Raw genomic sequence first — 10,608 nt, forward strand, 5'->3', positions numbered from 1 at the left:
GTGATTTCTCTGCTCTGAGCTCTGGCCTCCAGTTCAGTTCCTGTCTTCTAAAGCTAAGTTTTGCTCTGTTATTGTTCCATGAGATTTTGTCTGATTTGCTTAGTTTTGTGTTCTGCCAGCCCCGGCTGGGGCTCTGCTGAATTTCCATTTTTGTCCCTGATTGGTTAAATCTCTTTGCTCTGTTTTCAGAATATACCTGAGTGCTGATATAGGGATTTTGAAGTCTAGTGACTTCAGGGCCGTTTTTTCCTATCAGACGTGTTGGGACATTTTTGGTAGGGTTTTTGCGGATTGCAGCCAGCATCTTTTCTGTCCTTCCTATCTAGTTAGTTGGGCCCCATCGTTTGCTCTGCCAGTCTTTCTGTCTACGTTTGTGTTTTCATCTGTTTTCACCGACAATACATGTTGGGGGCTGTCTATTGCTTTGGTGTCTGCTCTGGGGCAGTTTAGATTTCCCCTTTCTTTCTTTAGGCTTATTTAGTTCTCCGGCTGTGAAGAGCCATCTAGGACCACCGTAGGAATGCTCCATGGCTACTGTTAGTTGTTGTGAATAGGATCAGGGGTCTGCAATCCGCTAGCTACCAACCTCTCCTGTTTTCTGGACTTAGCTTGCATTTTTGTTTTTTCCTCCTCCGGTGACTCATTCATAACAGAATCACCAGCCATACCGCAGATTCTAGGGTACTCAATAGCAGGAAAGAATTGTAAAAAAAAAAAAGTGTCAGAATTTTTTTTTTTTTTAATGTATATTTTTTTCCTCTTTTTCTCTGGGGCCGTAGGAGGAATTTTTTCTGATCGTGTGGAGCAGCTCGCTGCTGAAGTGTGGGGAATTTCTGCCTATCTTGCTCATTCACGTGCTGCTGAACCAAAGATCCCTACTCCTGATGTGTTTTTTGGGGATCGGTCTAAATTTTTGAATTTTAAGAATAATTGTAAATTATTTCTTGTCTTGAAACCTAGCTCATTGGGGAGCTCTGCGCAGCAGGTTAAAATTGTCATCTCTTTGCTGCACGGCGATCCCCGTTTTCTTTGACACCTGATGATCCTATTCTAACTAATGTGGACGCATATTTTCAAGCCTTGGGGTTGTTGTATGATGAACTTAATGCTATTGATCGAGCTGAAAAAGCCCTGTTGGCATTGAGCCAGGGTCAGGATTCTGCAGAGTTGTACTGTCAAAAATTCTGAAAGTGGGCGGTCCTTACTACCTGGAATGATGGTGCCTTGGCAGCTCTCTTTCGGAAGGGTTTGTCAGAAACCGTAAAAGATACTATGGTGGGATTTCCTGTTCCCTCCGGTCTTGATGATTCTATGTCATTAGCCATTCAGGTTGATCGGCGTTTACGTGAACGTAAAATTACACGAGAAATGTTGCCACCTGTTGAACAAATGTCTGAACCTATGCAGTGTGATAGAGTTTTGTCTAGGGCGCAACGTCAGGAGTTCAGAAGGCATAATAAACTGTGTTTTTTCTGTGGAGATGCCTCTCATAATATTTCTGTCTGCCTTAAACGAGAGAAACATTTTGCACACACATTTGCTGTGGGTGTGCACAACTAAGTTTCTTCTGGCAATTACTCTGATCTGCTCCCTGTCCACATTTTCCGCTAAGACTTTTGTGGATTCAGGAGCGGCTCTGAACCTGATGGACTTGGATTTTGCTAAACTTTGTGGGTTTCCTATGGCACCTCTGCGGACTCCTATCCCTTTGAGGAGTATTGATGCTACTCCTTTGGCGAAGAAAAACCTCAGTTTTGGACCCAGGTGGTAATGCGGGTCGCCCAAGACCATCAAGAAAATTGCAGATTTTTGGTGTGGCATAATTTGCATGATACCATTGTTCTGGGGTTTCCCTGTTTGCAAATCCATAATCCAGTTGTGGATTGGAAATCTGTGTCTGTGGTGAGTTGGGGTTGTCAGTGTGCTCTTAGTGACACTCCTGTTTTCTCCACCTCTCCACAGTCGCATGATGTTCCTGACTATTTGGCTGATTTTTATGATGTATTTAGTGAGAATAAGTCTGCGTCTTTGCCTCCTCATAGGAGTTATGACTGTGCAATTGAGCTGAGCCCTGGGTGTAAATTTCACAAGGGTCGACTTTTCAATTTATCTGTACCCGAGCATGAGGATATGCGATCTTATATTAAGGAGTCGTTGGAGAAGGGTCATATTAGACCATCCTCTTCTCCCTTTGGTGCTGGTTTTTTTTTCGTGGCCAAGAAAGATGGTTCATTAAGGCCTTGTATTGACTATCGTTCCCTCAACAAAATTACTGTTAAATATCAGTATCCGTTACCCCTGATTTCTGATCTATTCTCCAGAGTTAAAGGTGCTTGCTGGTTTACCAAGCTTGACCTCAGGGGGGCGTATAATCTTATTCGCATTAAGCATGGGGATGAATGGAAGACGGCGTTTAATACTCCGGAGGGACATTTTGAGTACCTGGTGATGCCTTTTGGGCTCACTAATGCCCCTTCTGTCTTCCAGTGCTTCATGAATTATATTTTCCGAGACTTTGTGGATAAATTTTTGATCATCTATCTGGATGATATTTTGATCTTTTCCAAGGATTGGGACTCTCATGTGGAACATGTTCGGACTGTGTTCCGGATTTTGAGGGAGAATTCCCTGTATGTCAAGGGATCGAAATGCCTTTTTGGTGTACAGAGGATTTCATTTTTGGGATTTATTTTGTCTCCGTCAACTATTGAAATGGACCCGGCCAAGGTACAGGCCATTTATGATTGGGTTCAGCCCACCTCTTTGAAGGCTGTCTAGAAGTTTTTGGGTTTTGCTAATTTTTATCATAAATTTATAGCTAATTTTTCTGGTATTGCCAAACCATTGACTGATTTGACTAAGAAGGGTGCTGATGTGCTGAATTGGTCTCCAGAGGCTGTTTCTTCTTTTCAGGAGCTGAAGCGGAGGTTCACTTCTGCTCCAGTTTTGCGGCAACCTGATGTCTCACTCCCGTTTCAGGTAGAGGTGGACGCTTCAGAGATTGGTGCAGGAGCTGTTTTGTCCCAAAAAGATCCGGTAACATCTAAAATGAATCCCTGTGCTTTCTTTTCCCAAAAGTTCTCCCCATCTGAACGCAACTATGATGTGTGTAATCGGGAACTGTTAGCCATGAAATGGGCATTTGAGGAGTGGAGACATTGGTTGGAGGGAGCTAGACATCAAGTCGTGGTCCTCACTGACCACAAGAATTTGATTTACCTTGAGTCGGCCAAACGCTTGAATCCTAGACAGGCTAGGTGGGCCTTGTTTTTCACACGTTTTGATTTTGTGGTCTCTTTTCTTCCGGGCACTAAGAATGTCAAGGCAGACGCCCTCTCTAGGAGTTTCTTTACTGATTCTCCTATTGAGACCAAGTCTGCTACCATCTTAGGTGAGGGGGTAGTTCTTTCTGCCATCTCGCCCGATTTGAGACGTGCTCTGGAAGAGTTTCAGGAGGACAAACCTGAGCGTTGTCCCATTGGAAAATTGTATGTTCCTGACCAGTGGAGGAAGAGAGTAATGTCTGAAGTTCATTGCACCGCATTGTCTGGTCATCCAGGTATTTTTGGTACTAGAGATTTGGTGAGTCGATCTTTTTGGTGGCCCGCCTTATCTCGTGATGTCAGGAATTTTGTGCAGTCCTGTGGGACTTGCTTCCGGTCTAAACCTTGCTCTCGCTTTAGTTGGTTGTTGATGCCTTTGCCCAGGAGGCCATGGACCCATATTTCAATGGGTTTTATTTCTGATCTGCCTGTCTTTCAGAGAATGACTTATCTGGGTGATTTGTGATAGATTCTCTAAGATGGTCCATCTTGTACCACTCCCTAAGTTGCCATCTTCCTCAGAGTTGGTGCCCTTGTTTTTGCAACAGGTGGTTCGCTTGCATGGGATTCCTATGAACATTGTATCTGACAGAGGAGTTCAGTTTGTCTCTAGATTTTGGAGGACTTTTTGTTCCAAGCTGGGAATTCAGTAGTCCTTCTCCTCTGCGTTTCACCCTCAGACCAATGGGCAGACGGAGAGAACAAACCAGACTTTAGAGTCTTATTTGAGATGTTTTATCTCTACTGATCAGGATGATTGGGTCTCATTTTTGCCTTTGGCCGAATTTGCTTTAAATAATAGATCTAGTTCTGCCACTTTGATGTCACCTTTTTTTTGTAACTTTGGGTTTCATCCTCGATTCTCTTCAGGGCAGGTGGAGTCTTCTGCCTGCCCAGGTGTTGACACTGTGGTGGAGAGAATGCACCAGATTTGGGACCAAGTGGTGGATAAGTTGTCTCTCTCCCAGGAAAAGGCGCAGCGGTTTTCCAACCGGCATAGGACGATTGGTCCCCGGTTTAAGGTGGGTGATATGGTTTGGTTGTCATCAAAGAATATCTCTATGAAAGTGGCTTCTCCAAAGTTTAAACCTAGATTTATTGGACCTTACAAGATTTTGGAGATTCTTAATCCGGTCTCTTTTCGATTGGCTCTTCCTGTTACATTTAAGATCCATAACGTGTTTCATAAGTCTCTGTTGAAGAGGTTTGTTGAACCAGTAGTTCCTGTGGTGGCACCTCCTGACCCTGTATTGGTTGAAGGTATTGTGGAATATGAGGTTGAGAAGATACTGGATTCTCGTCTGTCTAGACGGAGACTCCAGTATCTGGTTAAGTGGAAGGGTTATGGCCAGGAGGATAATTCTTGGGTCTTAGCATCTGATATTCATGCCGAAAGAATGGTTCGTGCTTTTCATCGGGCCCATCCTGATCGGCCTGGTGGCGTGGATGAGGGTTCGGTGACCCCTCCTCAAGGGGGTGGTACTGTTGTGAGCTCATTTTCTCGTTCACCTTTGATGTCCAATGAACTCCCTCTGCTGGTGAAAGGAGGTGGTGAAACTGATTTGGATGGGAGAAACCTGTCACCTGAACAGGGGGATTGCGATTGGACATCCGGAATCTCTGAGTGGATATAAGGCAGCCGACGCCCTGTAGGGTTGCTGGTGATTTCTCTGCTCTGAGCTCTGGCCTCCAGTTCAGTTCCTGTCTTCTAAAGCTAAGTTTTGCTCTGTTATTGTTCCATAAGATTTTGTCTGATTTGCTTAGTTTTGTGTTCTGCCAGCCCCGGCTGGGGCTCTGCTGAATTTCCATTTTTGTCCCTGATCGGTTAAATCTCTTTTGCTCTGTCTTCAGAATATATTGGAGTGCTGATATAGGGATTTTGAAGTCTAGTGACTTCAGGGCCGTTTTTTCCTCTCAGACGTGTTGGGACATTTTTGGCAGGGTTTTTGCGGATTGCAGCCAGCATCTTTTCTGTCCTTTCCTATCTAGTTAGTTGGGCCCCATTGTTTGCTCTGCCTGTCTTTCTGTCTGTGTTTGTGTTTTCATCTGTTTTCACTGACAATACATGTTGGGGGCTGTCTATTGCTTTGGGGTCTGCTCTGGGGCAGTTTAGATTTCCCCTTTCTTTCTTTAGGCTTATTTAGTTCTCCGGCTGTGAAGAGGCATCTTGGACCACCATAGGAACGCTCCACGGCTACTGTTAGTTGTTGTGAATAGGATCAGGGGGGTTAGGGACGGTGGAACACGCTAAATAAAAATATAATTAAAGGGTGTTCGCCACCCGGGGTCCACCGTGCGGCAGGTGTAAAAAGTGCTGCTAGAGAGGCAGAGCACAAGGGCGGTAATGTGCACAGGGTTCTACCTGCACCCAGTGCACTAAAGCAAGCTCTGTTAGAGACACAGAGCTGCAAGCTTTAAAGCATGCAAAACCGCTGAGTCTGTTCTAGGTCACAGACTCCAGCGGAGCAGACACGGTATTTAAAAGTCACTGGAGTAGCCTTAGACGTCAGGACTACTCCATCTAGACCTACCGTAAACTGAAAAGCGGAACGTTGCAACTGTGAACGTCCAAGAAACTGCAACCGCAGCGCAGCGATAACTGAGCCGCAGGAAAAGCACAGCTATGCTGCAAGCGCGATGCAGGATGCTAGCTGCTGGCAGAGATGAAGCTTGAGCACGCTGGCACTAATACTGGCTGATGCCCAATCACTCACACAAACGTATTATCAGAGGGAAGGGGTTTCATAATAAGTCAGTCACCAGTCCAAGCATCCATCACTATACACGCAGCAGCAGTATGAAAAATACTAGCGCATGGCGGAACAGTCATGCGCACTTTTTATAGTGACCGGGACCTTCCGGAAATCTCCAGAGCCCTGAGCTGAACCAATGGAATCAGGAGCAGGACCTGAGCACCTGACTCCTGAACTCCAATGGGAGCATGCACAGAAGCTGGCTGAAAGGACTCTGGAGACAAATGTGAGTATCTGGATCTCTGCATACGTATGGCAGGACACAGATTCCTAACAAGGGGTCTGCAATCCGCTAGCTACCAACCTCTCCTGTTTTCTGGACTTAGCTTGCATTTTTGTTTTTTCCTCCTCCGGTGACTCATTCATAACACCTGGCCCAATCTGAGTATGCACAATTAATAACCACTCTTTGTTTTCTATCACTAAGCCAGCTACCTACCCATCTACACACATTTTCCCCCAGCCCAAGCTTTCTCATCTTACTTACCAATCTTTTATGTGGGACAGTGTCAAATGCTTTAGTGAAGTCGAGAGAAATGACATCCAATGATTCTCCTGGGTCCATTTGAGAGCTTACATCCTCATAGAAGCTGATCAGGTTAGTCTGACAGGAGCGATCCTTCATAAATCCATGTTGATATGGAGTTAAACATTTATTAACATTGAGATATTCCATAACGGTATCCCTTAGAAACCCTTCAAAAATTTTACCCACAACAGATGTTAAGCTTACCGGCCTATAGTTTCCAGGTTCCCTTTTACACCCCTTTTTGAATATTGGTACCACATTTGCTTGCCGCCAATCAAAAGGAACAGACCCTGTTTCTATAGAGTCTTTAAATATAAGGAATAGAGGCCTGTCTATCACATTGCTTAACTCCCATAATACCCGAGGGTGAATGTCATCAGGGCAAAAAAACTCAGGGGAGAAACCTTTTTCCTGTTCTTAATGTGGGAAATGTTTTCTACTGAAATCAACTCTTAACCCCTTCACCCCCAAGGGTGGTTTGCACGTTTATGACCGGGCCAATTTTTACAATTCTGACCACTGTCCCTTTATGAGGTCATAACTCTGGAACGCTTCTATGGATCCTGGTGATTCTGACACTGTTTTCTCGTGACATATTGTACTTCATGTTAGTGGTAAAATTTCATTCAAATAACTTGCGTTTATTTGTGAAAAAAACGGAAATTTGGCAAAAATTTGGAAAATTTCGCAATTTTCCAACTTTGAATTTTTATGCCCTTCAATCACAGAGATACGGCACACAAAAAACTTGATAACTAACATTTCCCACATGTTTACTTTACATCAGCACAATTTTGGAACCAAAATTTTTTTTTGTTAGGAAGTTATAAGGGTTAAAAGTTGACCAGCGATTTCTCATTTTTACAACACCATTTTATTTTTAGGACCACATCACATTTGAAGCCACTTTGAGGGGTCTATAGGATAGAAAATACCCAAAAGTGACACCATTCTAAAAACTGCACCCCTTCAGGTGCTCAAAACCACATTCAAGAAGTTTATTAACCCTTTAGGTGCGTCACAGGAATTTTTTTGAATATTTAAAAAAAAAATGAACATCTAACTTTTTTTCACAAAAAAAATACTTCAGGTTCAATTTTTTTTATTTTACCAAGGGTAACAGGAGAAATTGGACTGCAAAAGTTATTGTGCAATTTGTCCTGAGTACGCTGATACCTGATTTGTGGGGGGGAACGACTGTTTCGGCACATGACAGAGCTCAGAATGGAAGGAGCGCCGTTTGACTTTTTCAATGCAAAATTGGCTGGAATTCAGATCGGACGCCATGTAACATAGTAACATAGTAACATAGTTATTAAGGTTGAAGGGAGACTTTAAGTCCATCTAGTTCAACCCATATCCTATCCTAACTTGCCCTAACATGTTGATCCAGAGGAAGGCAAAAAAAACCCATGTGGCAACAGTAAGCTTCACATTGGGGAAAAAAATTCCTTCCCGACTCCACATACGGCAATCAGACTAGCTCCCTGGATCAACGCAATATTAAGGAGACTAGTGTATATACCCTGTAATATTATACTTTTCATAGTATGTCACGTTTGGAGAGTCCCTGATGTACCTAAACAGTGGAAACCCCCTACAAGTGACCCCATTTTGGAAACTAGACCCCCCAAGGAACTTATCTAGATATGTGGTGAGAACTTTGAACCCACAAGGGCTTTACAGAAGTTTATAACGTACAGCGGTACAATTAAAAAATCATATTTTTTCCACAAAAATGATCTTTTCACCCCAATTTTTATTTTCCCAAGGGTAACAGGACCCTAAAAGTTATTGTGCAATTTGTCCTGAGTATGCTGATACCCCACATGTGGGGGTAAACCACTATTTGGGCGCATGGCAGAGCTCGGAAGGGAAGCAGCGCCATTTGACGTTTTTGGCTGGAATTGAGATCGGACATCATGTCGCGATTGGAAAACCCCTGATGTACCTAAACAGTGGAAACCCCCCACAAATGACACCATTTTGGAAACTAGACCCCCTAAGGAACTTATCTAGATGTGTGGTGAGAACTTTGAATCCCCAAGGGCTTCACAGAGGTTTATAACATAAAGCCGTACAATTAAAAAATCATATTTTTTCCACAAAAATGATCTTTTCACCCTCAATTCTTATTTTTCCAAGGGTAACATCACATGTGGGGGTAAACCACTATTTGGGCGCATGGCAGAGCTCGGAAGGGAAGCAGCGCCATTTGACGTTTTTGGCTGGAATTGAGATCGGAGACCATGTTGCGATTGGAAAACCCCTGATGTACCTAAACAGTGGAAACCCCCCACAAATGACACCATTTTGGAAACTAGACCCCCTAAGGAACTTATCTAGATGTGTGGTGAGAACTTTGAACCCCCCAGTGCTTCACAGAAGTTTATAACGCCCGGGCGTGAAAATAAAAAATTCGTATTTTTTCCACAAACATGATCTTTTAGTCACCATTTTTTTATTTTCCCAATGGTAAAAGGAGAAATTGGACCCCAAAAGTTGTTGTCCAATTTGTCCTGAGTATGCTGATACCCCATATGTGGGAGAAAACTACTGTATGGGAACACGTCGGGGATCGGAAGTGAAGTAGTGACGTTTTGGAATGCAGACATTGATGGAATGGTCTGCGGGTGTCATGTTGCCTTTGGAGAGCCCCTAATGTACCTAAACAGTGGAAACCCCCCACAAATGACCCCATTTTGAAAACTAGACCCCCTAAGGAACTTATCTAGATGTGAGGTGAGCACTTTGAACCCCCCAGTGCTTCACAGAAGTTTATAACGCCCGGGCGTGAAAATAAAAAATTTGTATTTTTTCCACAAACATGATCTTTTAGTCACCATTTTTTTATTTTCCCAAGGGTAACAGGAGAAATTGGACCCCAAAAGTTGTTGTTCAATTTGTCCTGAGTATGCTGACACCCCATATGTGGGAGAAAACTACTGTATGGACACACGTCAGGGCTCTGAAGGGAAGTAGTGACGTTTTGGAATGCAGACATTGATGGAATGGTCTGCGGGTGTCATGTTGCCTTTGGAGAGCCCCTAATGTACCTAAACAGTGGAAACCCCCCACAAATGACCCCATTTTGAAAACTAGACCCCCTAAGGAACTTATCTAGATGTGAGGTGAGGACTTTGAACCCCCAAGGGCTTCACAGAAGTTTATAATGCCAGGGCATGAAAATAAAAAAATTGTATTTTTTCCACAGACATGATCAATTAGTCCCCAATTTTTTTATTTTCCCAAGGGTAACAGGAGAAATTGAACCCCAAAAGTTGTTGTCCAATTTGTCCTGAGTACGCTGACACCCCATATGTGGGAGAAAACTACTGTATGGACACACGTCGGGGCTCGGAAGGGAAGCAGTGCCATTTTGGAATGCAGACTTTGATGGAATGGTCTGCGGGAGTCATGTGCGTTTGGAGAGCCCCTGATGTACCTAAACTATTGAAACTCCCAACAGGTGACCCCATTTTGGACACTAGACCCCCCCACGGAACTTATCTAGATGTGTGGTGAGCACTTTGAACCCCCAAGTGCTTCACAGAAGTTTATAACGCTCGGACGTGAAAATAAAAAAAATCATTTTTTTCCACAAAAATGATATTTTTGCCCCCAATTTTTTATTTTCCTAAGGGTAACAGGAGAAATTGGACCCCAAAAATTGTTTTGCAATTTGTCCTGAGTAGGCTGATACCCTACATGTGGGGGTCAAACACTGTTTGGGCGCATGGCAGAGCTTGGGAGGGAAGGAGCACCATATGACTTTTTCAACTCAGAATTGGCTGGAATTGAGATCAGACGCAATGTTGCATTTGGAGAGCCCCTGATGTGCCCAAACAGTGGAAACCCCCAATTATAACTCCAACCCGAACCCCAACACACCCCTAACCCTAATCTCAGCCCTAACCCTAGCCCTAACCCTATCCCTAACCCTAACCCTAGCCCTAACCCTAACCCTAACCCTAGCCCTAATGGAAAAATGGAAATAAATACA

This window comes from Dendrobates tinctorius, unplaced genomic scaffold (genome assembly GCF_039654945.1).
Source record: "Dendrobates tinctorius isolate UK_male_01 unplaced genomic scaffold, ASM3965494v1 ptg000126l, whole genome shotgun sequence".
In the NCBI taxonomy this organism is placed as follows: domain Eukaryota; kingdom Metazoa; phylum Chordata; class Amphibia; order Anura; family Dendrobatidae; genus Dendrobates; species Dendrobates tinctorius.